Below are 25,287 nucleotides of genomic sequence, written 5' to 3'. Positions count from 1 at the left end.
TTCAGGAGGTCAGGTGGGTTTACTTGTGTCTTCTGGTTGTGAGCAGTAAACGTGGCTAAAAAGGTTGATGGAATGGTGTTTTAAAACACACACACACACACACACACACAACTTCTGGTCCTCTTAAGGACAAAAGTATGGGTAATCCTACATGGGGCCAGTGGCGCAATGGATAACGCGTCTGACTACGGATCAGAAGATTGTAGGTTCGACTCCTATCTGGCTCGAAAGGGTCATAGGTCCCTGTTTTATGGTATTCCTGTGGAATTCTTATTTACCTCAGACTTGTTGTAGGTTCAATATTCTCGAGCAGGACTCATCCAGCAGTCGTTCCATGGTAGGGCTGCAGTAATAGGACCACGGCTAGTTAAAAGTTTCCCATTTGCTGCTGGATTCTATGTGAAGGCCGTCATGTGGTGTGCTGCTTTTGTATTTCAACATGGGTCTCTGAGTCTCTAAACTAGGAAAAAATCTTGTTGAGAAAAGTGTGTGTGAGAGGGTCTGTGGGTGCAGGCAGGTGTGTGCACTTGAGTGCTGACTCATTTACATGTGTGAGAGGGACAAGCAAATTGCCTGTGGGATGTAGGCCTACAACTGGAACCAAGCAGCCAGGCAGAACCACAGGTAAGGAGAGAGGAAGGCAGTTCATTATTAGAGCAGGATCATGAGCATCTTGCCCTGCTCCCTTCTGCCCCGATCGGCCCCGATCGGCCAAGACCTCTCTATTAGGGTGGAGGGTGAACATTTCTTGGACCTCAGAAACTGAGGGATGCAGCGCCGATATGTCCTCCAAGGGCCTAGAGGACCTGGTGCCCAATCATGCCTGGTGTTTTTCAGCTTACCCGACCAATCTGGTTGCAAGGCGGATTTTAACAGTACTGCTGAAAAGGGACTCCCAGACAGCCCTGAGGCCATCATTTGCATAGGCCCTCCCCTTCTCTTTCTCTTGCTTCCCACAAAGCAACGCATCGCTGGCAGCAGTATAGATTTGGGGGTTGTGAAGAATAATGACAGGGAGGCTGAAGAAGGGAAAGAAAAGTCCCAGAAGTCCTGCAGGCTTCCTTGCTAAATGCAGCTGGCCATAGAGTGCACCTTCATTACTGCGAGGTAAATACATTAAAAATGTTGAGGAGAGACAAATTGAAAAATAGATATTAGGAGGAAAGCACTGGAACCTGCTTTATTATTTCAATTAGTCTTGAAAACATAGAACATTTCTCTCCTGAAAGCTGGTAAAAATATGGAACGCTTCACGAATTTGCGTGTCATCCTTGCGCAGGGGCCATGCTAATCTTCTCTGTATCGTTCCAATTTTAGTATATGTGCCGCCGAAGCGAGCACACTTCATTGATGAACCTACAATGTTTATAAACTCTCTAAATCTACGGTCTCTAGACATAGGGTGGCCTGGCAGAGATGCTCGTATGGCCAGTAAGCATTCAAATCTGAGCCAATGGGCAAAAATGCATGAAGAGTAACAATCCATTATTCTTCACTGCATTTGTGGTCCAAGACTTCACCAATTGGAAGTATGTAGATTATGCCAGGGTTGCAAAGGCTCATGGTTCAGGCTACTGACAAGGAACATTGTGACATCATGCTGCCTGTGGAACAGTGATATTAAAGGTGAGACAGCTGCACAGTAGGTTAGGTGAAGGGCTCTGAGAGGTGAAAGGCAGCATGCTTGGGTCCCTGGACAAGGTGAGCCTATGACAAGGTGTCTGAATTTTCGCCTGTATTGTAATATTAAACACTTTATTGTTGTACCCGCCTGCTGATTAAGGAGTCCTCAAGATCAGCTCCACACAGACGTGGAACTGATGATGTTAATGCAGAATATTTAAGAAACTGAGGCTGATCTAAAACATTTCCTTGGACCTAGGACCATTTCCCCTGACTTTTAGGTCCTTCGTCCTCCTAAAGTCCTTTGTATAAGTTAGGAACACCTGACAGAACAGAATTTCAGGAGGTCAGGTGGGTTTACTTGTGTCTTCTGGTTGTGAGCAGTAAACGTGGCTAAAAAGGTTGATGGAATGGTGTTTTAAAACACACACACACACACACACACACAACTTCTGGTCCTCTTAAGGACAAAAGTATGGGTAATCCTACATGGGGCCAGTGGCGCAATGGATAACGCGTCTGACTACGGATCAGAAGATTGTAGGTTCGACTCCTATCTGGCTCGAAAGGGTCATAGGTCCCTGTTTTATGGTATTCCTGTGGAATTCTTATTTACCTCAGACTTGTTGTAGGTTCAATATTCTCGAGCAGGACTCATCCAGCAGTCGTTCCATGGTAGGGCTGCAGTAATAGGACCACGGCTAGTTAAAAGTTTCCCATTTGCTGCTGGATTCTATGTGAAGGCCGTCATGTGGTGTGCTGCTTTTGTATTTCAACATGGGTCTCTGAGTCTCTAAACTAGGAAAAAATCTTGTTGAGAAAAGTGTGTGTGAGAGGGTCTGTGGGTGCAGGCAGGTGTGTGCACTTGAGTGCTGACCCATTTACATGTGTGAGAGGGACAAGCAAATTGCCTGTGGGATGTAGGCCTACAACTGGAACCAAGCAGCCAGGCAGAACCACAGGTAAGGAGAGAGGAAGGCAGTTCATTATTAGAGCAGGATCATGAGCATCTTGCCCTGCTCCCTTCTGCCCCGATCGGCCACGATCGGCCAAGACCTCTCTATTAGGGTGGAGGGTGAACATTTCTTGGACCTCAGAAACTGAGGGATGCAGCGCCGATATGTCCTCCAAGGGCCTAGAGGACCTGGTGCCCAATCATGCCTGGTGTTTTTCAGCTTACCCGACCAATCTGGTTGCAAGGCGGATTTTAACAGTACTGCTGAAAAGGGACTCCCAGACAGCCCTGAGGCCATCATTTGCATAGGCCCTCCCCTTCTCTTTCTCTTGCTTCCCACAAAGCAACGCATCGCTGGCAGCAGTATAGATTTGGGGGTTGTGAAGAATAATGACAGGGAGGCTGAAGAAGGGAAAGAAAAGTCCCAGAAGTCCTGCAGGCTTCCTTGCTAAATGCAGCTGGCCATAGAGTGCACCTTCATTACTGCGAGGTAAATACATTAAAAATGTTGAGGAGAGACAAATTGAAAAATAGATATTAGGAGGAAAGCACTGGAACCTGCTTTATTATTTCAATTAGTCTTGAAAACATAGAACATTTCTCTCCTGAAAGCTGGTAAAAATATGGAACGCTTCACGAATTTGCGTGTCATCCTTGCGCAGGGGCCATGCTAATCTTCTCTGTATCGTTCCAATTTTAGTATATGTGCCGCCGAAGCGAGCACACTTCATTGATGAACCTACAATGTTTATAAACTCTCTAAATCTACGGTCTCTAGACATAGGGTGGCCTGGCAGAGATGCTCGTATGGCCAGTAAGCATTCAAATCTGAGCCAATGGGCAAAAATGCATGAAGAGTAACAATCCATTATTCTTCACTGCATTTGTGGTCCAAGACTTCACCAATTGGAAGTATGTAGATTATGCCAGGGTTGCAAAGGCTCATGGTTCAGGCTACTGACAAGGAACATTGTGACATCATGCTGCCTGTGGAACAGTGATATTAAAGGTGAGACAGCTGCACAGTAGGTTAGGTGAAGGGCTCTGAGAGGTGAAAGGCAGCATGCATGGGTCCCTGGACAAGGTGAGCCTATGACAAGGTGTCTGAATTTTCGCCTGTTTTGTAATATTAAACACTTTATTGTTGTACCCGCCTGCTGATTAAGGAGTCCTCAAGATCAGCTCCACACAGACGTGGAACTGATGATGTTAATGCAGAATATTTAAGAAACTGAGGCTGATCTAAAACATTTCCTTGGACCTAGGACCATTTCCCCTGACTTTTAGGTCCTTCGTCCTCCTAAAGTCCTTTGTATAAGTTAGGAACACCTGACAGAACAGAATTTCAGGAGGTCAGGTGGGTTTACTTGTGTCTTCTGGTTGTGAGCAGTAAACGTGGCTAAAAAGGTTGATGGAATGGTGTTTTAAAACACACACACACACACACACAACTTCTGGTCCTCTTAAGGACAAAAGTATGGGTAATCCTACATGGGGCCAGTGGCGCAATGGATAACGCGTCTGACTACGGATCAGAAGATTGTAGGTTCGACTCCTATCTGGCTCGAAAGGGTCATAGGTCCCTGTTTTATGGTATTCCTGTGGAATTCTTATTTACCTCAGACTTGTTGTAGGTTCAATATTCTCGAGCAGGACTCATCCAGCAGTCGTTCCATGGTAGGGCTGCAGTAATAGGACCACGGCTAGTTAAAAGTTTCCCATTTGCTGCTGGATTCTATGTGAAGGCCGTCATGTGGTGTGCTGCTTTTGTATTTCAACATGGGTCTCTGAGTCTCTAAACTAGGAAAAAATCTTGTTGAGAAAAGTGTGTGTGAGAGGGTCTGTGGGTGCAGGCAGGTGTGTGCACTTGAGTGCTGACCCATTTACATGTGTGAGAGGGACAAGCAAATTGCCTGTGGGATGTAGGCCTACAACTGGAACCAAGCAGCCAGGCAGAACCACAGGTAAGGAGAGAGGAAGGCAGTTCATTATTAGAGCAGGATCATGAGCATCTTGCCCTGCTCCCTTCTGCCCCGATCGGCCACGACCTCTCTATTAGGGTGGAGGGTGAACATTTCTTGGACCTCAGAAACTGAGGGATGCAGCGCCGATATGTCCTCCAAGGGCCTAGAGGACCTGGTGCCCAATCATGCCTGGTGTTTTTCAGCTTACCCGACCAATCTGGTTGCAAGGCGGATTTTAACAGTACTGCTGAAAAGGGACTCCCAGACAGCCCTGAGGCCATCATTTGCATAGGCCCTCCCCTTCTCTTTCTCTTGCTTCCCACAAAGCAACGCATCGCTGGCAGCAGTATAGATTTGGGGGTTGTGAAGAATAATGACAGGGAGGCTGAAGAAGGGAAAGAAAAGTCCCAGAAGTCCTGCAGGCTTCCTTGCTAAATGCAGCTGGCCATAGAGTGCACCTTCATTACTGCGAGGTAAATACATTAAAAATGCTGAGGAGAGACAAATTGAAAAATAGATATTAGGAGGAAAGCACTGGAACCTGCTTTATTATTTCAATTAGTCTTGAAAACATAGAACATTTCTCTCCTGAAAGCTGGTAAAAATATGGAACGCTTCACGAATTTGCGTGTCATCCTTGCGCAGGGGCCATGCTAATCTTCTCTGTATCGTTCCAATTTTAGTATATGTGCCGCCGAAGCGAGCACACTTCATTGATGAACCTACAATGTTTATAAACTCTCTAAATCTACGGTCTCTAGACATAGGGTGGCCTGGCAGAGATGCTCGTATGGCCAGTAAGCATTCAAATCTGAGCCAATGGGCAAAAATGCATGAAGAGTAACAATCCATTATTCTTCACTGCATTTGTGGTCCAAGACTTCACCAATTGGAAGTATGTAGATTATGCCAGGGTTGCAAAGGCTCATGGTTCAGGCTACTGACAAGGAACATTGTGACATCATGCTGCCTGTGGAACAGTGATATTAAAGGTGAGACAGCTGCACAGTAGGTTAGGTGAAGGGCTCTGAGAGGTGAAAGGCAGCATGCTTGGGTCCCTGGACAAGGTGAGCCTATGACAAGGTGTCTGAATTTTCGCCTGTATTGTAATATTAAACACTTTATTGTTGTACCCGCCTGCTGATTAAGGAGTCCTCAAGATCAGCTCCACACAGACGTGGAACTGATGATGTTAATGCAGAATATTTAAGAAACTGAGGCTGATCTAAAACATTTCCTTGGACCTAGGACCATTTCCCCTGACTTTTAGGTCCTTCGTCCTCCTAAAGTCCTTTGTATAAGTTAGGAACACCTGACAGAACAGAATTTCAGGAGGTCAGGTGGGTTTACTTGTGTCTTCTGGTTGTGAGCAGTAAACGTGGCTAAAAAGGTTGATGGAATGGTGTTTTAAAACACACACACACACACACACACACAACTTCTGGTCCTCTTAAGGACAAAAGTATGGGTAATCCTACATGGGGCCAGTGGCGCAATGGATAACGCGTCTGACTACGGATCAGAAGATTGTAGGTTCGACTCCTATCTGGCTCGAAAGGGTCATAGGTCCCTGTTTTATGGTATTCCTGTGGAATTCTTATTTACCTCAGACTTGTTGTAGGTTCAATATTCTCGAGCAGGACTCATCCAGCAGTCGTTCCATGGTAGGGCTGCAGTAATAGGACCACGGCTAGTTAAAAGTTTCCCATTTGCTGCTGGATTCTATGTGAAGGCCGTCATGTGGTGTGCTGCTTTTGTATTTCAACATGGGTCTCTGAGTCTCTAAACTAGGAAAAAATCTTGTTGAGAAAAGTGTGTGTGAGAGGGTCTGTGGGTGCAGGCAGGTGTGTGCACTTGAGTGCTGACCCATTTACATGTGTGAGAGGGACAAGCAAATTGCCTGTGGGATGTAGGCCTACAACTGGAACCAAGCAGCCAGGCAGAACCACAGGTAAGGAGAGAGGAAGGCAGTTCATTATTAGAGCAGGATCATGAGCATCTTGCCCTGCTCCCTTCTGCCCCGATCGGCCCCGATCGGCCAAGACCTCTCTATTAGGGTGGAGGGTGAACATTTCTTGGACCTCAGAAACTGAGGGATGCAGCGCCGATATGTCCTCCAAGGGCCTAGAGGACCTGGTGCCCAATCATGCCTGGTGTTTTTCAGCTTACCCGACCAATCTGGTTGCAAGGCGGATTTTAACAGTACTGCTGAAAAGGGACTCCCAGACAGCCCTGAGGCCATCATTTGCATAGGCCCTCCCCTTCTCTTTCTCTTGCTTCCCACAAAGCAACGCATCGCTGGCAGCAGTATAGATTTGGGGGTTGTGAAGAATAATGACAGGGAGGCTGAAGAAGGGAAAGAAAAGTCCCAGAAGTCCTGCAGGCTTCCTTGCTAAATGCAGCTGGCCATAGAGTGCACCTTCATTACTGCGAGGTAAATACATTAAAAATGTTGAGGAGAGACAAATTGAAAAATAGATATTAGGAGGAAAGCACTGGAACCTGCTTTATTATTTCAATTAGTCTTGAAAACATAGAACATTTCTCTCCTGAAAGCTGGTAAAAATATGGAACGCTTCACGAATTTGCGTGTCATCCTTGCGCAGGGGCCATGCTAATCTTCTCTGTATCGTTCCAATTTTAGTATATGTGCCGCCGAAGCGAGCACACTTCATTGATGAACCTACAATGTTTATAAACTCTCTAAATCTACGGTCTCTAGACATAGGGTGGCCTGGCAGAGATGCTCGTATGGCCAGTAAGCATTCAAATCTGAGCCAATGGGCAAAAATGCATGAAGAGTAACAATCCATTATTCTTCACTGCATTTGTGGTCCAAGACTTCACCAATTGGAAGTATGTAGATTATGCCAGGGTTGCAAAGGCTCATGGTTCAGGCTACTGACAAGGAACATTGTGACATCATGCTGCCTGTGGAACAGTGATATTAAAGGTGAGACAGCTGCACAGTAGGTTAGGTGAAGGGCTCTGAGAGGTGAAAGGCAGCATGCTTGGGTCCCTGGACAAGGTGAGCCTATGACAAGGTGTCTGAATTTTCGCCTGTATTGTAATATTAAACACTTTATTGTTGTACCCGCCTGCTGATTAAGGAGTCCTCAAGATCAGCTCCACACAGACGTGGAACTGATGATGTTAATGCAGAATATTTAAGAAACTGAGGCTGATCTAAAACATTTCCTTGGACCTAGGACCATTTCCCCTGACTTTTAGGTCCTTCGTCCTCCTAAAGTCCTTTGTATAAGTTAGGAACACCTGACAGAACAGAATTTCAGGAGGTCAGGTGGGTTTACTTGTGTCTTCTGGTTGTGAGCAGTAAACGTGGCTAAAAAGGTTGATGGAATGGTGTTTTAAAACACACACACACACACACACACACAACTTCTGGTCCTCTTAAGGACAAAAGTATGGGTAATCCTACATGGGGCCAGTGGCGCAATGGATAACGCGTCTGACTACGGATCAGAAGATTGTAGGTTCGACTCCTATCTGGCTCGAAAGGGTCATAGGTCCCTGTTTTATGGTATTCCTGTGGAATTCTTATTTACCTCAGACTTGTTGTAGGTTCAATATTCTCGAGCAGGACTCATCCAGCAGTCGTTCCATGGTAGGGCTGCAGTAATAGGACCACGGCTAGTTAAAAGTTTCCCATTTGCTGCTGGATTCTATGTGAAGGCCGTCATGTGGTGTGCTGCTTTTGTATTTCAACATGGGTCTCTGAGTCTCTAAACTAGGAAAAAATCTTGTTGAGAAAAGTGTGTGTGAGAGGGTCTGTGGGTGCAGGCAGGTGTGTGCACTTGAGTGCTGACCCATTTACATGTGTGAGAGGGACAAGCAAATTGCCTGTGGGATGTAGGCCTACAACTGGAACCAAGCAGCCAGGCAGAACCACAGGTAAGGAGAGAGGAAGGCAGTTCATTATTAGAGCAGGATCATGAGCATCTTGCCCTGCTCCCTTCTGCCCCGATCGGCCACGATCGGCCAAGACCTCTCTATTAGGGTGGAGGGTGAACATTTCTTGGACCTCAGAAACTGAGGGATGCAGCGCCGATATGTCCTCCAAGGGCCTAGAGGACCTGGTGCCCAATCATGCCTGGTGTTTTTCAGCTTACCCGACCAATCTGGTTGCAAGGCGGATTTTAACAGTACTGCTGAAAAGGGACTCCCAGACAGCCCTGAGGCCATCATTTGCATAGGCCCTCCCCTTCTCTTTCTCTTGCTTCCCACAAAGCAACGCATCGCTGGCAGCAGTATAGATTTGGGGGTTGTGAAGAATAATGACAGGGAGGCTGAAGAAGGGAAAGAAAAGTCCCAGAAGTCCTGCAGGCTTCCTTGCTAAATGCAGCTGGCCATAGAGTGCACCTTCATTACTGCGAGGTAAATACATTAAAAATGTTGAGGAGAGACAAATTGAAAAATAGATATTAGGAGGAAAGCACTGGAACCTGCTTTATTATTTCAATTAGTCTTGAAAACATAGAACATTTCTCTCCTGAAAGCTGGTAAAAATATGGAACGCTTCACGAATTTGCGTGTCATCCTTGCGCAGGGGCCATGCTAATCTTCTCTGTATCGTTCCAATTTTAGTATATGTGCCGCCGAAGCGAGCACACTTCATTGATGAACCTACAATGTTTATAAACTCTCTAAATCTACGGTCTCTAGACATAGGGTGGCCTGGCAGAGATGCTCGTATGGCCAGTAAGCATTCAAATCTGAGCCAATGGGCAAAAATGTATGAAGAGTAACAATCCATTATTCTTCACTGCATTTGTGGTCCAAGACTTCACCAATTGGAAGTATGTAGATTATGCCAGGGTTGCAAAGGCTCATGGTTCAGGCTACTGACAAGGAACATTGTGACATCATGCTGCCTGTGGAACAGTGATATTAAAGGTGAGACAGCTGCACAGTAGGTTAGGTGAAGGGCTCTGAGAGGTGAAAGGCAGCATGCATGGGTCCCTGGACAAGGTGAGCCTATGACAAGGTGTCTGAATTTTCGCCTGTATTGTAATATTAAACACTTTATTGTTGTACCCGCCTGCTGATTAAGGAGTCCTCAAGATCAGCTCCACACAGACGTGGAACTGATGATGTTAATGCAGAATATTTAAGAAACTGAGGCTGATCTAAAACATTTCCTTGGACCTAGGACCATTTCCCCTGACTTTTAGGTCCTTCGTCCTCCTAAAGTCCTTTGTATAAGTTAGGAACACCTGACAGAACAGAATTTCAGGAGGTCAGGTGGGTTTACTTGTGTCTTCTGGTTGTGAGCAGTAAACGTGGCTAAAAAGGTTGATGGAATGGTGTTTTAAAACACACACACACACACACACAACTTCTGGTCCTCTTAAGGACAAAAGTATGGGTAATCCTACATGGGGCCAGTGGCGCAATGGATAACGCGTCTGACTACGGATCAGAAGATTGTAGGTTCGACTCCTATCTGGCTCGAAAGGGTCATAGGTCCCTGTTTTATGGTATTCCTGTGGAATTCTTATTTACCTCAGACTTGTTGTAGGTTCAATATTCTCGAGCAGGACTCATCCAGCAGTCGTTCCATGGTAGGGCTGCAGTAATAGGACCACGGCTAGTTAAAAGTTTCCCATTTGCTGCTGGATTCTATGTGAAGGCCGTCATGTGGTGTGCTGCTTTTGTATTTCAACATGGGTCTCTGAGTCTCTAAACTAGGAAAAAATCTTGTTGAGAAAAGTGTGTGTGAGAGGGTCTGTGGGTGCAGGCAGGTGTGTGCACTTGAGTGCTGACCCATTTACATGTGTGAGAGGGACAAGCAAATTGCCTGTGGGATGTAGGCCTACAACTGGAACCAAGCAGCCAGGCAGAACCACAGGTAAGGAGAGAGGAAGGCAGTTCATTATTAGAGCAGGATCATGAGCATCTTGCCCTGCTCCCTTCTGCCCCGATCGGCCACGATCGGCCAAGACCTCTCTATTAGGGTGGAGGGTGAACATTTCTTGGACCTCAGAAACTGAGGGATGCAGCGCCGATATGTCCTCCAAGGGCCTAGAGGACCTGGTGCCCAATCATGCCTGGTGTTTTTCAGCTTACCCGACCAATCTGGTTGCAAGGCGGATTTTAACAGTACTGCTGAAAAGGGACTCCCAGACAGCCCTGAGGCCATCATTTGCATAGGCCCTCCCCTTCTCTTTCTCTTGCTTCCCACAAAGCAACGCATCGCTGGCAGCAGTATAGATTTGGGGGTTGTGAAGAATAATGACAGGGAGGCTGAAGAAGGGAAAGAAAAGTCCCAGAAGTCCTGCAGGCTTCCTTGCTAAATGCAGCTGGCCATAGAGTGCACCTTCATTACTGCGAGGTAAATACATTAAAAATGCTGAGGAGAGACAAATTGAAAAATAGATATTAGGAGGAAAGCACTGGAACCTGCTTTATTATTTCAATTAGTCTTGAAAACATAGAACATTTCTCTCCTGAAAGCTGGTAAAAATATGGAACGCTTCACGAATTTGCGTGTCATCCTTGCGCAGGGGCCATGCTAATCTTCTCTGTATCGTTCCAATTTTAGTATATGTGCCGCCGAAGCGAGCACACTTCATTGATGAACCTACAATGTTTATAAACTCTCTAAATCTACGGTCTCTAGACATAGGGTGGCCTGGCAGAGATGCTCGTATGGCCAGTAAGCATTCAAATCTGAGCCAATGGGCAAAAATGCATGAAGAGTAACAATCCATTATTCTTCACTGCATTTGTGGTCCAAGACTTCACCAATTGGAAGTATGTAGATTATGCCAGGGTTGCAAAGGCTCATGGTTCAGGCTACTGACAAGGAACATTGTGACATCATGCTGCCTGTGGAACAGTGATATTAAAGGTGAGACAGCTGCACAGTAGGTTAGGTGAAGGGCTCTGAGAGGTGAAAGGCAGCATGCTTGGGTCCCTGGACAAGGTGAGCCTATGACAAGGTGTCTGAATTTTCGCCTGTATTGTAATATTAAACACTTTATTGTTGTACCCGCCTGCTGATTAAGGAGTCCTCAAGATCAGCTCCACACAGACGTGGAACTGATGATGTGAATGCAGAATATTTAAGAAACTGAGGCTGATCTAAAACATTTCCTTGGACCTAGGACCATTTCCCCTGACTTTTAGGTCCTTCGTCCTCCTAAAGTCCTTTGTATAAGTTAGGAACACCTGACAGAACAGAATTTCAGGAGGTCAGGTGGGTTTACTTGTGTCTTCTGGTTGTGAGCAGTAAACGTGGCTAAAAAGGTTGATGGAATGGTGTTTTAAAACACACACACACACACACACACACAACTTCTGGTCCTCTTAAGGACAAAAGTATGGGTAATCCTACATGGGGCCAGTGGCGCAATGGATAACGCGTCTGACTACGGATCAGAAGATTGTAGGTTCGACTCCTATCTGGCTCGAAAGGGTCATAGGTCCCTGTTTTATGGTATTCCTGTGGAATTCTTATTTACCTCAGACTTGTTGTAGGTTCAATATTCTCGAGCAGGACTCATCCAGCAGTCGTTCCATGGTAGGGCTGCAGTAATAGGACCACGGCTAGTTAAAAGTTTCCCATTTGCTGCTGGATTCTATGTGAAGGCCGTCATGTGGTGTGCTGCTTTTGTATTTCAACATGGGTCTCTGAGTCTCTAAACTAGGAAAAAATCTTGTTGAGAAAAGTGTGTGTGAGAGGGTCTGTGGGTGCAGGCAGGTGTGTGCACTTGAGTGCTGACTCATTTACATGTGTGAGAGGGACAAGCAAATTGCCTGTGGGATGTAGGCCTACAACTGGAACCAAGCAGCCAGGCAGAACCACAGGTAAGGAGAGAGGAAGGCAGTTCATTATTAGAGCAGGATCATGAGCATCTTGCCCTGCTCCCTTCTGCCCCGATCGGCCCCGATCGGCCAAGACCTCTCTATTAGGGTGGAGGGTGAACATTTCTTGGACCTCAGAAACTGAGGGATGCAGCGCCGATATGTCCTCCAAGGGCCTAGAGGACCTGGTGCCCAATCATGCCTGGTGTTTTTCAGCTTACCCGACCAATCTGGTTGCAAGGCGGATTTTAACAGTACTGCTGAAAAGGGACTCCCAGACAGCCCTGAGGCCATCATTTGCATAGGCCCTCCCCTTCTCTTTCTCTTGCTTCCCACAAAGCAACGCATCGCTGGCAGCAGTATAGATTTGGGGGTTGTGAAGAATAATGACAGGGAGGCTGAAGAAGGGAAAGAAAAGTCCCAGAAGTCCTGCAGGCTTCCTTGCTAAATGCAGCTGGCCATAGAGTGCACCTTCATTACTGCGAGGTAAATACATTAAAAATGTTGAGGAGAGACAAATTGAAAAATAGATATTAGGAGGAAAGCACTGGAACCTGCTTTATTATTTCAATTAGTCTTGAAAACATAGAACATTTCTCTCCTGAAAGCTGGTAAAAATATGGAACGCTTCACGAATTTGCGTGTCATCCTTGCGCAGGGGCCATGCTAATCTTCTCTGTATCGTTCCAATTTTAGTATATGTGCCGCCGAAGCGAGCACACTTCATTGATGAACCTACAATGTTTATAAACTCTCTAAATCTACGGTCTCTAGACATAGGGTGGCCTGGCAGAGATGCTCGTATGGCCAGTAAGCATTCAAATCTGAGCCAATGGGCAAAAATGCATGAAGAGTAACAATCCATTATTCTTCACTGCATTTGTGGTCCAAGACTTCACCAATTGGAAGTATGTAGATTATGCCAGGGTTGCAAAGGCTCATGGTTCAGGCTACTGACAAGGAACATTGTGACATCATGCTGCCTGTGGAACAGTGATATTAAAGGTGAGACAGCTGCACAGTAGGTTAGGTGAAGGGCTCTGAGAGGTGAAAGGCAGCATGCTTGGGTCCCTGGACAAGGTGAGCCTATGACAAGGTGTCTGAATTTTCGCCTGTATTGTAATATTAAACACTTTATTGTTGTACCCGCCTGCTGATTAAGGAGTCCTCAAGATCAGCTCCACACAGACGTGGAACTGATGATGTTAATGCAGAATATTTAAGAAACTGAGGCTGATCTAAAACATTTCCTTGGACCTAGGACCATTTCCCCTGACTTTTAGGTCCTTCGTCCTCCTAAAGTCCTTTGTATAAGTTAGGAACACCTGACAGAACAGAATTTCAGGAGGTCAGGTGGGTTTACTTGTGTCTTCTGGTTGTGAGCAGTAAACGTGGCTAAAAAGGTTGATGGAATGGTGTTTTAAAACACACACACACACACACACACACAACTTCTGGTCCTCTTAAGGACAAAAGTATGGGTAATCCTACATGGGGCCAGTGGCGCAATGGATAACGCGTCTGACTACGGATCAGAAGATTGTAGGTTCGACTCCTATCTGGCTCGAAAGGGTCATAGGTCCCTGTTTTATGGTATTCCTGTGGAATTCTTATTTACCTCAGACTTGTTGTAGGTTCAATATTCTCGAGCAGGACTCATCCAGCAGTCGTTCCATGGTAGGGCTGCAGTAATAGGACCACGGCTAGTTAAAAGTTTCCCATTTGCTGCTGGATTCTATGTGAAGGCCGTCATGTGGTGTGCTGCTTTTGTATTTCAACATGGGTCTCTGAGTCTCTAAACTAGGAAAAAATCTTGTTGAGAAAAGTGTGTGTGAGAGGGTCTGTGGGTGCAGGCAGGTGTGTGCACTTGAGTGCTGACCCATTTACATGTGTGAGAGGGACAAGCAAATTGCCTGTGGGATGTAGGCCTACAACTGGAACCAAGCAGCCAGGCAGAACCACAGGTAAGGAGAGAGGAAGGCAGTTCATTATTAGAGCAGGATCATGAGCATCTTGCCCTGCTCCCTTCTGCCCCGATCGGCCACGATCGGCCAAGACCTCTCTATTAGGGTGGAGGGTGAACATTTCTTGGACCTCAGAAACTGAGGGATGCAGCGCCGATATGTCCTCCAAGGGCCTAGAGGACCTGGTGCCCAATCATGCCTGGTGTTTTTCAGCTTACCCGACCAATCTGGTTGCAAGGCGGATTTTAACAGTACTGCTGAAAAGGGACTCCCAGACAGCCCTGAGGCCATCATTTGCATAGGCCCTCCCCTTCTCTTTCTCTTGCTTCCCACAAAGCAACGCATCGCTGGCAGCAGTATAGATTTGGGGGTTGTGAAGAATAATGACAGGGAGGCTGAAGAAGGGAAAGAAAAGTCCCAGAAGTCCTGCAGGCTTCCTTGCTAAATGCAGCTGGCCATAGAGTGCACCTTCATTACTGCGAGGTAAATACATTAAAAATGTTGAGGAGAGACAAATTGAAAAATAGATATTAGGAGGAAAGCACTGGAACCTGCTTTATTATTTCAATTAGTCTTGAAAACATAGAACATTTCTCTCCTGAAAGCTGGTAAAAATATGGAACGCTTCACGAATTTGCGTGTCATCCTTGCGCAGGGGCCATGCTAATCTTCTCTGTATCGTTCCAATTTTAGTATATGTGCCGCCGAAGCGAGCACACTTCATTGATGAACCTACAATGTTTATAAACTCTCTAAATCTACGGTCTCTAGACATAGGGTGGCCTGGCAGAGATGCTCGTATGGCCAGTAAGCATTCAAATCTGAGCCAATGGGCAAAAATGCATGAAGAGTAACAATCCATTATTCTTCACTGCATTTGTGGTCCAAGACTTCACCAATTGGAAGTATGTAGATTATGCCAGGGTTGCAAAGGCTCATGGTTCAGGCTACTGACAAGGAACATTGTGACATCATGCTGCCTGTGGAACAGTGATATTAAAGGTGAGACAGCTGCACAGTAGGTTAGGTGAAGGGCTCTGAGAGGTGAAAGGCAGCATGCATGGGTCCCTGGACAAGGTGAGCCTATGACAAGGTGTCTGAATTTTCGCCTGTATTGTAATATTAAACACTTTATTGTTGTACCCGCCTGCTGATTAAGGAGTCCTCAAGATCAGCTCCACACAGACGTGGAACTGATGATGTTAATGCAGAATATTTAAGAAACTGAGGCTGATCTAAAACATTTCCTTGGACCTAGGACCATTTCCCCTGACTTTTAGGTCCTTCGTCCTCCTAAAGTCCTTTGTATAAGTTAGGAACACCTGACAGAACAGAATTTCAGGAGGTCAGGTGGGTTTACTTGTGTCTTCTGGTTGTGAGCAGTAAACGTGGCTAAAAAGGTTGATGGAATGGTGTTTTAAAACACACACACACACACACACAACTTCTGGTCCTCTTAAGGACAAAAGTATGGGTAATCCTACATGGGGCCAGTGGCGCAATGGATAACGCGTCTGACTACGGATCAGAAGATTGTAGGTTCGACTCCTATCTGGCTCGAAAGGGTCATAGGTCCCTGTTTTATGGTATTCCTGTGGAATTCTTATTTACCTCAGACTTGTTGTAGGTTCAATATTCTCGAGCAGGACTCATCCAGCAGTCGTTCCATGGTAGGGCTGCAGTAATAGGACCACGGCTAGTTAAAAGTTTCCCATTTGCTGCTGGATTCTATGTGAAGGCCGTCATGTGGTGTGCTGCTTTTGTATTTCAACATGGGTCTCTGAGTCTCTAAACTAGGAAAAAATCTTGTTGAGAAAAGTGTGTGTGAGAGGGTCTGTGGGTGCAGGCAGGTGTGTGCACTTGAGTGCTGACCCATTTACATGTGTGAGAGGGACAAGCAAATTGCCTGTGGGATGTAGGCCTACAACTGGAACCAAGCAGCCAGGCAGAACCACAGGTAAGGAGAGAGGAAGGCAGTTCATTATTAGAGCAGGATCATGAGCATCTTGCCCTGCTCCCTTCTGCCCCGATCGGCCACGACCTCTCTATTAGGGTGGAGGGTGAACATTTCTTGGACCTCAGAAACTGAGGGATGCAGCGCCGATATGTCCTCCAAGGGCCTAGAGGACCTGGTGCCCAATCATGCCTGGTGTTTTTCAGCTTACCCGACCAATCTGGTTGCAAGGCGGATTTTAACAGTACTGCTGAAAAGGGACTCCCAGACAGCCCTGAGGCCATCATTTGCATAGGCCCTCCCCTTCTCTTTCTCTTGCTTCCCACAAAGCAACGCATCGCTGGCAGCAGTATAGATTTGGGGGTTGTGAAGAATAATGACAGGGAGGCTGAAGAAGGGAAAGAAAAGTCCCAGAAGTCCTGCAGGCTTCCTTGCTAAATGCAGCTGGCCATAGAGTGCACCTTCATTACTGCGAGGTAAATACATTAAAAATGCTGAGGAGAGACAAATTGAAAAATAGATATTAGGAGGAAAGCACTGGAACCTGCTTTATTATTTCAATTAGTCTTGAAAACATAGAACATTTCTCTCCTGAAAGCTGGTAAAAATATGGAACGCTTCACGAATTTGCGTGTCATCCTTGCGCAGGGGCCATGCTAATCTTCTCTGTATCGTTCCAATTTTAGTATATGTGCCGCCGAAGCGAGCACACTTCATTGATGAACCTACAATGTTTATAAACTCTCTAAATCTACGGTCTCTAGACATAGGGTGGCCTGGCAGAGATGCTCGTATGGCCAGTAAGCATTCAAATCTGAGCCAATGGGCAAAAATGCATGAAGAGTAACAATCCATTATTCTTCACTGCATTTGTGGTCCAAGACTTCACCAATTGGAAGTATGTAGATTATGCCAGGGTTGCAAAGGCTCATGGTTCAGGCTACTGACAAGGAACATTGTGACATCATGCTGCCTGTGGAACAGTGATATTAAAGGTGAGACAGCTGCACAGTAGGTTAGGTGAAGGGCTCTGAGAGGTGAAAGGCAGCATGCTTGGGTCCCTGGACAAGGTGAGCCTATGACAAGGTGTCTGAATTTTCGCCTGTATTGTAATATTAAACACTTTATTGTTGTACCCGCCTGCTGATTAAGGAGTCCTCAAGATCAGCTCCACACAGACGTGGAACTGATGATGTTAATGCAGAATATTTAAGAAACTGAGGCTGATCTAAAACATTTCCTTGGACCTAGGACCATTTCCCCTGACTTTTAGGTCCTTCGTCCTCCTAAAGTCCTTTGTATAAGTTAGGAACACCTGACAGAACAGAATTTCAGGAGGTCAGGTGGGTTTACTTGTGTCTTCTGGTTGTGAGCAGTAAACGTGGCTAAAAAGGTTGATGGAATGGTGTTTTAAAACACACACACACACACACACACACAACTTCTGGTCCTCTTAAGGACAAAAGTATGGGTAATCCTACATGGGGCCAGTGGCGCAATGGATAACGCGTCTGACTACGGATCAGAAGATTGTAGGTTCGACTCCTATCTGGCTCGAAAGGGTCATAGGTCCCTGTTTTATGGTATTCCTGTGGAATTCTTATTTACCTCAGACTTGTTGTAGGTTCAATATTCTCGAGCAGGACTCATCCAGCAGTCGTTCCATGGTAGGGCTGCAGTAATAGGACCACGGCTAGTTAAAAGTTTCCCATTTGCTGCTGGATTCTATGTGAAGGCCGTCATGTGGTGTGCTGCTTTTGTATTTCAACATGGGTCTCTGAGTCTCTAAACTAGGAAAAAATCTTGTTGAGAAAAGTGTGTGTGAGAGGGTCTGTGGGTGCAGGCAGGTGTGTGCACTTGAGTGCTGACCCATTTACATGTGTGAGAGGGACAAGCAAATTGCCTGTGGGATGTAGGCCTACAACTGGAACCAAGCAGCCAGGCAGAACCACAGGTAAGGAGAGAGGAAGGCAGTTCATTATTAGAGCAGGATCATGAGCATCTTGCCCTGCTCCCTTCTGCCCCGATCGGCCACGATCGGCCAAGACCTCTCTATTAGGGTGGAGGGTGAACATTTCTTGGACCTCAGAAACTGAGGGATGCAGCGCCGATATGTCCTCCAAGGGCCTAGAGGACCTGGTGCCCAATCATGCCTGGTGTTTTTCAGCTTACCCGACCAATCTGGTTGCAAGGCGGATTTTAACAGTACTGCTGAAAAGGGACTCCCAGACAGCCCTGAGGCCATCATTTGCATAGGCCCTCCCCTTCTCTTTCTCTTGCTTCCCACAAAGCAACGCATCGCTGGCAGCAGTATAGATTTGGGGGTTGTGAAGAATAATGACAGGGAGGCTGAAGAAGGGAAAGAAAAGTCCCAGAAGTCCTGCAGGCTTCCTTGCTAAATGCAGCTGGCCATAGAGTGCACCTTCATTACTGCGAGGTAAATACATTAAAAATGCTGAGGAGAGACAAATTGAAAAATAGATATTAGGAGGAAAGCACTGGAACCTGCTTTATTATTTCAATTAGTCTTGAAAACATAGAACATTTCTCTCCTGAAAGCTGGTAAAAATATGGAACGCTTCACGAATTTGCGTGTCATCCTTGCGCAGGGGCCATGCTAATCTTCTCTGTATCGTTCCAATTTTAGTATATGTGCCGCCGAAGCGAGCACACTTCATTGATGAACCTACAATGTTTATAAACTCTCTAAATCTACGGTCTCTAGACATAGGGTGGCCTGGCAGAGATGCTCGTATGGCCAGTAAGCATTCAAATCTGAGCCAATGGGCAAAAATGCATGAAGAGTAACAATCCATTATTCTTCACTGCATTTGTGGTCCAAGACTTCACCAATTGGAAGTATGTAGATATGCCAGGGTTGCAAAGGCTCATGGTTCAGGCTACTGACAAGGAACATTGTGACATCATGCTGCCTGTGGAACAGTGATATTAAAGGTGAGACAGCTGCACAGTAGGTTAGGTGAAGGGCTCTGAGAGGTGAAAGGCAGCATGCTTGGGTCCCTGGACAAGGTGAGCCTATGACAAGGTGTCTGAATTTTCGCCTGTATTGTAATATTAAACACTTTATTGTTGTACCCGCCTGCTGATTAAGGAGTCCTCAAGATCAGCTCCACACAGACGTGGAACTGATGATGTGAATGCAGAATATTTAAGAAACTGAGGCTGATCTAAAACATTTCCTTGGACCTAGGACCATTTCCCCTGACTTTTAGGTCCTTCGTCCTCCTAAAGTCCTTTGTATAAGTTAGGAACACCTGACAGATCAGAATTTCAGGAGGTCAGGTGGGTTTACTTGTGTCTTCTGGTTGTGAGCAGTAAACGTGGCTAAAAAGGTTGATGGAATGGTGTTTTAAAACACACACACACACACACACACACAACTTCTGGTCCTCTTAAGGACAAAAGTATGGGTAATCCTACATGGGGCCAGTGGCGCAATGGATAACGCGTCTGACTACGGATCAGAAGATTGTAGGTTCGACTCCTATCTGGCTCGAAAGGGTCATAGGTCCCTGTTTTATGGTATTCCTGTGGAATTCTTATTTACCTCAGACTTGTTGTAGGTTCAATATTCTCGAGCAGGACTCATCCAGCAGTCGTTCCATGGTAGGGCTGCAGTAATAGGACCACGGCTAGTTAAAAGTTTCCCATTTGCTGCTGGATTCTATGTGAAGGCCGTCATGTGGTGTGCTGCTTTTGTATTTCAACATGGGTCTCTGAGTCTCTAAACTAGGAAAAAATCTTGTTGAGAAAAGTGTGTGTGAGAGGGTCTGTGGGTGCAGGCAGGTGTGTGCACTTGAGTGCTGACTCATTTACATGTGTGAGAGGGACAAGCAAATTGCCTGTGGGATGTAGGCCTACAACTGGAACCAAGCAGCCAGGCAGAACCACAGGTAAGGAGAGAGGAAGGCAGTTCATTATTAGAGCAGGATCATGAGCATCTTGCCCTGCTCCCTTCTGCCCCGATCGGCCCCGATCGGCCAAGACCTCTCTATTAGGGTGGAGGGTGAACATTTCTTGGACCTCAGAAACTGAGGGATGCAGCGCCGATATGTCCTCCAAGGGCCTAGAGGACCTGGTGCCCAATCATGCCTGGTGTTTTTCAGCTTACCCGACCAATCTGGTTGCAAGGCGGATTTTAACAGTACTGCTGAAAAGGGACTCCCAGACAGCCCTGAGGCCATCATTTGCATAGGCCCTCCCCTTCTCTTTCTCTTGCTTCCCACAAAGCAACGCATCGCTGGCAGCAGTATAGATTTGGGGGTTGTGAAGAATAATGACAGGGAGGCTGAAGAAGGGAAAGAAAAGTCCCAGAAGTCCTGCAGGCTTCCTTGCTAAATGCAGCTGGCCATAGAGTGCACCTTCATTACTGCGAGGTAAATACATTAAAAATGTTGAGGAGAGACAAATTGAAAAATAGATATTAGGAGGAAAGCACTGGAACCTGCTTTATTATTTCAATTAGTCTTGAAAACATAGAACATTTCTCTCCTGAAAGCTGGTAAAAATATGGAACGCTTCACGAATTTGCGTGTCATCCTTGCGCAGGGGCCATGCTAATCTTCTCTGTATCGTTCCAATTTTAGTATATGTGCCGCCGAAGCGAGCACACTTCATTGATGAACCTACAATGTTTATAAACTCTCTAAATCTACGGTCTCTAGACATAGGGTGGCCTGGCAGAGATGCTCGTATGGCCAGTAAGCATTCAAATCTGAGCCAATGGGCAAAAATGCATGAAGAGTAACAATCCATTATTCTTCACTGCATTTGTGGTCCAAGACTTCACCAATTGGAAGTATGTAGATTATGCCAGGGTTGCAAAGGCTCATGGTTCAGGCTACTGACAAGGAACATTGTGACATCATGCTGCCTGTGGAACAGTGATATTAAAGGTGAGACAGCTGCACAGTAGGTTAGGTGAAGGGCTCTGAGAGGTGAAAGGCAGCATGCTTGGGTCCCTGGACAAGGTGAGCCTATGACAAGGTGTCTGAATTTTCGCCTGTATTGTAATATTAAACACTTTATTGTTGTACCCGCCTGCTGATTAAGGAGTCCTCAAGATCAGCTCCACACAGACGTGGAACTGATGATGTTAATGCAGAATATTTAAGAAACTGAGGCTGATCTAAAACATTTCCTTGGACCTAGGACCATTTCCCCTGACTTTTAGGTCCTTCGTCCTCCTAAAGTCCTTTGTATAAGTTAGGAACACCTGACAGAACAGAATTTCAGGAGGTCAGGTGGGTTTACTTGTGTCTTCTGGTTGTGAGCAGTAAACGTGGCTAAAAAGGTTGATGGAATGGTGTTTTAAAACACACACACACACACACACACACAACTTCTGGTCCTCTTAAGGACAAAAGTATGGGTAATCCTACATGGGGCCAGTGGCGCAATGGATAACGCGTCTGACTACGGATCAGAAGATTGTAGGTTCGACTCCTATCTGGCTCGAAAGGGTCATAGGTCCCTGTTTTATGGTATTCCTGTGGAATTCTTATTTACCTCAGACTTGTTGTAGGTTCAATATTCTCGAGCAGGACTCATCCAGCAGTCGTTCCATGGTAGGGCTGCAGTAATAGGACCACGGCTAGTTAAAAGTTTCCCATTTGCTGCTGGATTCTATGTGAAGGCCGTCATGTGGTGTGCTGCTTTTGTATTTCAACATGGGTCTCTGAGTCTCTAAACTAGGAAAAAATCTTGTTGAGAAAAGTGTGTGTGAGAGGGTCTGTGGGTGCAGGCAGGTGTGTGCACTTGAGTGCTGACCCATTTACATGTGTGAGAGGGACAAGCAAATTGCCTGTGGGATGTAGGCCTACAACTGGAACCAAGCAGCCAGGCAGAACCACAGGTAAGGAGAGAGGAAGGCAGTTCATTATTAGAGCAGGATCATGAGCATCTTGCCCTGCTCCCTTCTGCCCCGATCGGCCACGATCGGCCAAGACCTCTCTATTAGGGTGGAGGGTGAACATTTCTTGGACCTCAGAAACTGAGGGATGCAGCGCCGATATGTCCTCCAAGGGCCTAGAGGACCTGGTGCCCAATCATGCCTGGTGTTTTTCAGCTTACCCGACCAATCTGGTTGCAAGGCGGATTTTAACAGTACTGCTGAAAAGGGACTCCCAGACAGCCCTGAGGCCATCATTTGCATAGGCCCTCCCCTTCTCTTTCTCTTGCTTCCCACAAAGCAACGCATCGCTGGCAGCAGTATAGATTTGGGGGTTGTGAAGAATAATGACAGGGAGGCTGAAGAAGGGAAAGAAAAGTCCCAGAAGTCCTGCAGGCTTCCTTGCTAAATGCAGCTGGCCATAGAGTGCACCTTCATTACTGCGAGGTAAATACATTAAAAATGTTGAGGAGAGACAAATTGAAAAATAGATATTAGGAGGAAAGCACTGGAACCTGCTTTATTATTTCAATTAGTCTTGAAAACATAGAACATTTCTCTCCTGAAAGCTGGTAAAAATATGGAACGCTTCACGAATTTGCGTGTCATCCTTGCGCAGGGGCCATGCTAATCTTCTCTGTATCGTTCCAATTTTAGTATATGTGCCGCCGAAGCGAGCACACTTCATTGATGAACCTACAATGTTTATAAACTCTCTAAATCTACGGTCTCTAGACATAGGGTGGCCTGGCAGAGATGCTCGTATGGCCAGTAAGCATTCAAATCTGAGCCAATGGACAAAAATGCATGAAGAGTAACAATCCATTATTCTTCACTGCATTTGTGGTCCAAGACTTCACCAATTGGAAGTATGTAGATTATGCCAGGGTTGCAAAGGCTCATGGTTCAGGCTACTGACAAGGAACATTGTGACATCATGCTGCCTGTGGAACAGTGATATTAAAGGTGAGACAGCTGCACAGTAGGTTAGGTGAAGGGCTCTGAGAGGTGAAAGGCAGCATGCATGGGTCCCTGGACAAGGTGAGCCTATGACAAGGTGTCTGAATTTTCGCCTGTATTGTAATATTAAACACTTTATTGTTGTACCCGCCTGCTGATTAAGGAGTCCTCAAGATCAGCTCCACACAGACGTGGAACTGATGATGTTAATGCAGAATATTTAAGAAACTGAGGCTGATCTAAAACATTTCCTTGGACCTAGGACCATTTCCCCTGACTTTTAGGTCCTTCGTCCTCCTAAAGTCCTTTGTATAAGTTAGGAACACCTGACAGAACAGAATTTCAGGAGGTCAGGTGGGTTTACTTGTGTCTTCTGGTTGTGAGCAGTAAACGTGGCTAAAAAGGTTGATGGAATGGTGTTTTAAAACACACACACACACACACACAACTTCTGGTCCTCTTAAGGACAAAAGTATGGGTAATCCTACATGGGGCCAGTGGCGCAATGGATAACGCGTCTGACTACGGATCAGAAGATTGTAGGTTCGACTCCTATCTGGCTCGAAAGGGTCATAGGTCCCTGTTTTATGGTATTCCTGTGGAATTCTTATTTACCTCAGACTTGTTGTAGGTTCAATATTCTCGAGCAGGACTCATCCAGCAGTCGTTCCATGGTAGGGCTGCAGTAATAGGACCACGGCTAGTTAAAAGTTTCCCATTTGCTGCTGGATTCTATGTGAAGGCCGTCATGTGGTGTGCTGCTTTTGTATTTCAACATGGGTCTCTGAGTCTCTAAACTAGGAAAAAATCTTGTTGAGAAAAGTGTGTGTGAGAGGGTCTGTGGGTGCAGGCAGGTGTGTGCACTTGAGTGCTGACCCATTTACATGTGTGAGAGGGACAAGCAAATTGCCTGTGGGATGTAGGCCTACAACTGGAACCAAGCAGCCAGGCAGAACCACAGGTAAGGAGAGAGGAAGGCAGTTCATTATTAGAGCAGGATCATGAGCATCTTGCCCTGCTCCCTTCTGCCCCGATCGGCCACGACCTCTCTATTAGGGTGGAGGGTGAACATTTCTTGGACCTCAGAAACTGAGGGATGCAGCGCCGATATGTCCTCCAAGGGCCTAGAGGACCTGGTGCCCAATCATGCCTGGTGTTTTTCAGCTTACCCGACCAATCTGGTTGCAAGGCGGATTTTAACAGTACTGCTGAAAAGGGACTCCCAGACAGCCCTGAGGCCATCATTTGCATAGGCCCTCCCCTTCTCTTTCTCTTGCTTCCCACAAAGCAACACATCGCTGGCAGCAGTATAGATTTGGGGGTTGTGAAGAATAATGACAGGGAGGCTGAAGAAGGGAAAGAAAAGTCCCAGAAGTCCTGCAGGCTTCCTTGCTAAATGCAGCTGGCCATAGAGTGCACCTTCATTACTGCGAGGTAAATACATTAAAAATGCTGAGGAGAGACAAATTGAAAAATAGATATTAGGAGGAAAGCACTGGAACCTGCTTTATTATTTCAATTAGTCTTGAAAACATAGAACATTTCTCTCCTGAAAGCTGGTAAAAATATGGAACGCTTCACGAATTTGCGTGTCATCCTTGCGCAGGGGCCATGCTAATCTTCTCTGTATCGTTCCAATTTTAGTATATGTGCCGCCGAAGCGAGCACACTTCATTGATGAACCTACAATGTTTATAAACTCTCTAAATCTACGGTCTCTAGACATAGGGTGGCCTGGCAGAGATGCTCGTATGGCCAGTAAGCATTCAAATCTGAGCCAATGGGCAAAAATGCATGAAGAGTAACAATCCATTATTCTTCACTGCATTTGTGGTCCAAGACTTCACCAATTGGAAGTATGTAGATTATGCCAGGGTTGCAAAGGCTCATGGTTCAGGCTACTGACAAGGAACATTGTGACATCATGCTGCCTGTGGAACAGTGATATTAAAGGTGAGACAGCTGCACAGTAGGTTAGGTGAAGGGCTCTGAGAGGTGAAAGGCAGCATGCTTGGGTCCCTGGACAAGGTGAGCCTATGACAAGGTGTCTGAATTTTCGCCTGTATTGTAATATTAAACACTTTATTGTTGTACCCGCCTGCTGATTAAGGAGTCCTCAAGATCAGCTC

At 46.1% G+C, this 25,287-nt stretch overlaps 26 non-coding genes across 26 annotated transcripts; 13 read left to right on the top strand and 13 right to left on the bottom strand.

Annotated features, from left to right (window-relative positions):
• The first annotated feature begins 154 nt into the window (after positions 1-154).
• Positions 155-227, top strand: TRNAR-ACG (transfer RNA arginine (anticodon ACG)). The gene has a single exon. It is a non-coding gene; the product is annotated as a tRNA-Arg (tRNA).
• A 1,007-nt stretch (positions 228-1,234) lies between these two features.
• On the bottom strand, positions 1,235-1,341 carry LOC146818984 (U6 spliceosomal RNA). Its single transcript, XR_014963853.1, has one exon. It is a non-coding gene; the product is annotated as a U6 spliceosomal RNA (small nuclear RNA).
• Positions 1,342-2,115: 774 nt separating this feature from the next.
• TRNAR-ACG (transfer RNA arginine (anticodon ACG)) lies at positions 2,116-2,188 on the top strand. Its single transcript has one exon. It is a non-coding gene; the product is annotated as a tRNA-Arg (tRNA).
• A 1,007-nt stretch (positions 2,189-3,195) lies between these two features.
• LOC146818982 (U6 spliceosomal RNA) lies at positions 3,196-3,302 on the bottom strand. The gene has a single exon (XR_014963852.1). It is a non-coding gene; the product is annotated as a U6 spliceosomal RNA (small nuclear RNA).
• A 770-nt stretch (positions 3,303-4,072) lies between these two features.
• On the top strand, positions 4,073-4,145 carry TRNAR-ACG (transfer RNA arginine (anticodon ACG)). The gene has a single exon. It is a non-coding gene; the product is annotated as a tRNA-Arg (tRNA).
• Positions 4,146-5,142: 997 nt separating this feature from the next.
• On the bottom strand, positions 5,143-5,249 carry LOC146818980 (U6 spliceosomal RNA). Its single transcript, XR_014963851.1, has one exon. It is a non-coding gene; the product is annotated as a U6 spliceosomal RNA (small nuclear RNA).
• A 774-nt stretch (positions 5,250-6,023) lies between these two features.
• Positions 6,024-6,096, top strand: TRNAR-ACG (transfer RNA arginine (anticodon ACG)). The gene has a single exon. It is a non-coding gene; the product is annotated as a tRNA-Arg (tRNA).
• A 1,007-nt stretch (positions 6,097-7,103) lies between these two features.
• On the bottom strand, positions 7,104-7,210 carry LOC146818978 (U6 spliceosomal RNA). Its single transcript, XR_014963849.1, has one exon. It is a non-coding gene; the product is annotated as a U6 spliceosomal RNA (small nuclear RNA).
• Positions 7,211-7,984: 774 nt separating this feature from the next.
• TRNAR-ACG (transfer RNA arginine (anticodon ACG)) lies at positions 7,985-8,057 on the top strand. The gene has a single exon. It is a non-coding gene; the product is annotated as a tRNA-Arg (tRNA).
• A 1,007-nt stretch (positions 8,058-9,064) lies between these two features.
• On the bottom strand, positions 9,065-9,171 carry LOC146818976 (U6 spliceosomal RNA). Its single transcript, XR_014963848.1, has one exon. It is a non-coding gene; the product is annotated as a U6 spliceosomal RNA (small nuclear RNA).
• Positions 9,172-9,941: 770 nt separating this feature from the next.
• Positions 9,942-10,014, top strand: TRNAR-ACG (transfer RNA arginine (anticodon ACG)). Its single transcript has one exon. It is a non-coding gene; the product is annotated as a tRNA-Arg (tRNA).
• A 1,007-nt stretch (positions 10,015-11,021) lies between these two features.
• Positions 11,022-11,128, bottom strand: LOC146818974 (U6 spliceosomal RNA). The gene has a single exon (XR_014963847.1). It is a non-coding gene; the product is annotated as a U6 spliceosomal RNA (small nuclear RNA).
• A 774-nt stretch (positions 11,129-11,902) lies between these two features.
• On the top strand, positions 11,903-11,975 carry TRNAR-ACG (transfer RNA arginine (anticodon ACG)). The gene has a single exon. It is a non-coding gene; the product is annotated as a tRNA-Arg (tRNA).
• A 1,007-nt stretch (positions 11,976-12,982) lies between these two features.
• Positions 12,983-13,089, bottom strand: LOC146818972 (U6 spliceosomal RNA). Its single transcript, XR_014963846.1, has one exon. It is a non-coding gene; the product is annotated as a U6 spliceosomal RNA (small nuclear RNA).
• Positions 13,090-13,863: 774 nt separating this feature from the next.
• TRNAR-ACG (transfer RNA arginine (anticodon ACG)) lies at positions 13,864-13,936 on the top strand. The gene has a single exon. It is a non-coding gene; the product is annotated as a tRNA-Arg (tRNA).
• Positions 13,937-14,943: 1,007 nt separating this feature from the next.
• LOC146818970 (U6 spliceosomal RNA) lies at positions 14,944-15,050 on the bottom strand. The gene has a single exon (XR_014963845.1). It is a non-coding gene; the product is annotated as a U6 spliceosomal RNA (small nuclear RNA).
• A 770-nt stretch (positions 15,051-15,820) lies between these two features.
• TRNAR-ACG (transfer RNA arginine (anticodon ACG)) lies at positions 15,821-15,893 on the top strand. Its single transcript has one exon. It is a non-coding gene; the product is annotated as a tRNA-Arg (tRNA).
• Positions 15,894-16,890: 997 nt separating this feature from the next.
• On the bottom strand, positions 16,891-16,997 carry LOC146818968 (U6 spliceosomal RNA). The gene has a single exon (XR_014963844.1). It is a non-coding gene; the product is annotated as a U6 spliceosomal RNA (small nuclear RNA).
• A 774-nt stretch (positions 16,998-17,771) lies between these two features.
• On the top strand, positions 17,772-17,844 carry TRNAR-ACG (transfer RNA arginine (anticodon ACG)). Its single transcript has one exon. It is a non-coding gene; the product is annotated as a tRNA-Arg (tRNA).
• Positions 17,845-18,851: 1,007 nt separating this feature from the next.
• LOC146818966 (U6 spliceosomal RNA) lies at positions 18,852-18,958 on the bottom strand. Its single transcript, XR_014963843.1, has one exon. It is a non-coding gene; the product is annotated as a U6 spliceosomal RNA (small nuclear RNA).
• Positions 18,959-19,731: 773 nt separating this feature from the next.
• TRNAR-ACG (transfer RNA arginine (anticodon ACG)) lies at positions 19,732-19,804 on the top strand. The gene has a single exon. It is a non-coding gene; the product is annotated as a tRNA-Arg (tRNA).
• Positions 19,805-20,811: 1,007 nt separating this feature from the next.
• On the bottom strand, positions 20,812-20,918 carry LOC146818964 (U6 spliceosomal RNA). The gene has a single exon (XR_014963842.1). It is a non-coding gene; the product is annotated as a U6 spliceosomal RNA (small nuclear RNA).
• A 774-nt stretch (positions 20,919-21,692) lies between these two features.
• TRNAR-ACG (transfer RNA arginine (anticodon ACG)) lies at positions 21,693-21,765 on the top strand. The gene has a single exon. It is a non-coding gene; the product is annotated as a tRNA-Arg (tRNA).
• A 1,007-nt stretch (positions 21,766-22,772) lies between these two features.
• On the bottom strand, positions 22,773-22,879 carry LOC146818962 (U6 spliceosomal RNA). Its single transcript, XR_014963841.1, has one exon. It is a non-coding gene; the product is annotated as a U6 spliceosomal RNA (small nuclear RNA).
• Positions 22,880-23,649: 770 nt separating this feature from the next.
• Positions 23,650-23,722, top strand: TRNAR-ACG (transfer RNA arginine (anticodon ACG)). Its single transcript has one exon. It is a non-coding gene; the product is annotated as a tRNA-Arg (tRNA).
• A 997-nt stretch (positions 23,723-24,719) lies between these two features.
• Positions 24,720-24,826, bottom strand: LOC146818960 (U6 spliceosomal RNA). The gene has a single exon (XR_014963840.1). It is a non-coding gene; the product is annotated as a U6 spliceosomal RNA (small nuclear RNA).
• Positions 24,827-25,287: the final 461 nt, after the last annotated feature.

The sequence above is a fragment of the Triturus cristatus genome, chromosome 6, assembly GCF_964204655.1.
Source record: "Triturus cristatus chromosome 6, aTriCri1.1, whole genome shotgun sequence".
Classification (NCBI taxonomy): Eukaryota; Metazoa; Chordata; class Amphibia; order Caudata; family Salamandridae; genus Triturus; species Triturus cristatus.
This window is presented reverse-complemented; position numbering and strand designations above follow the sequence as displayed.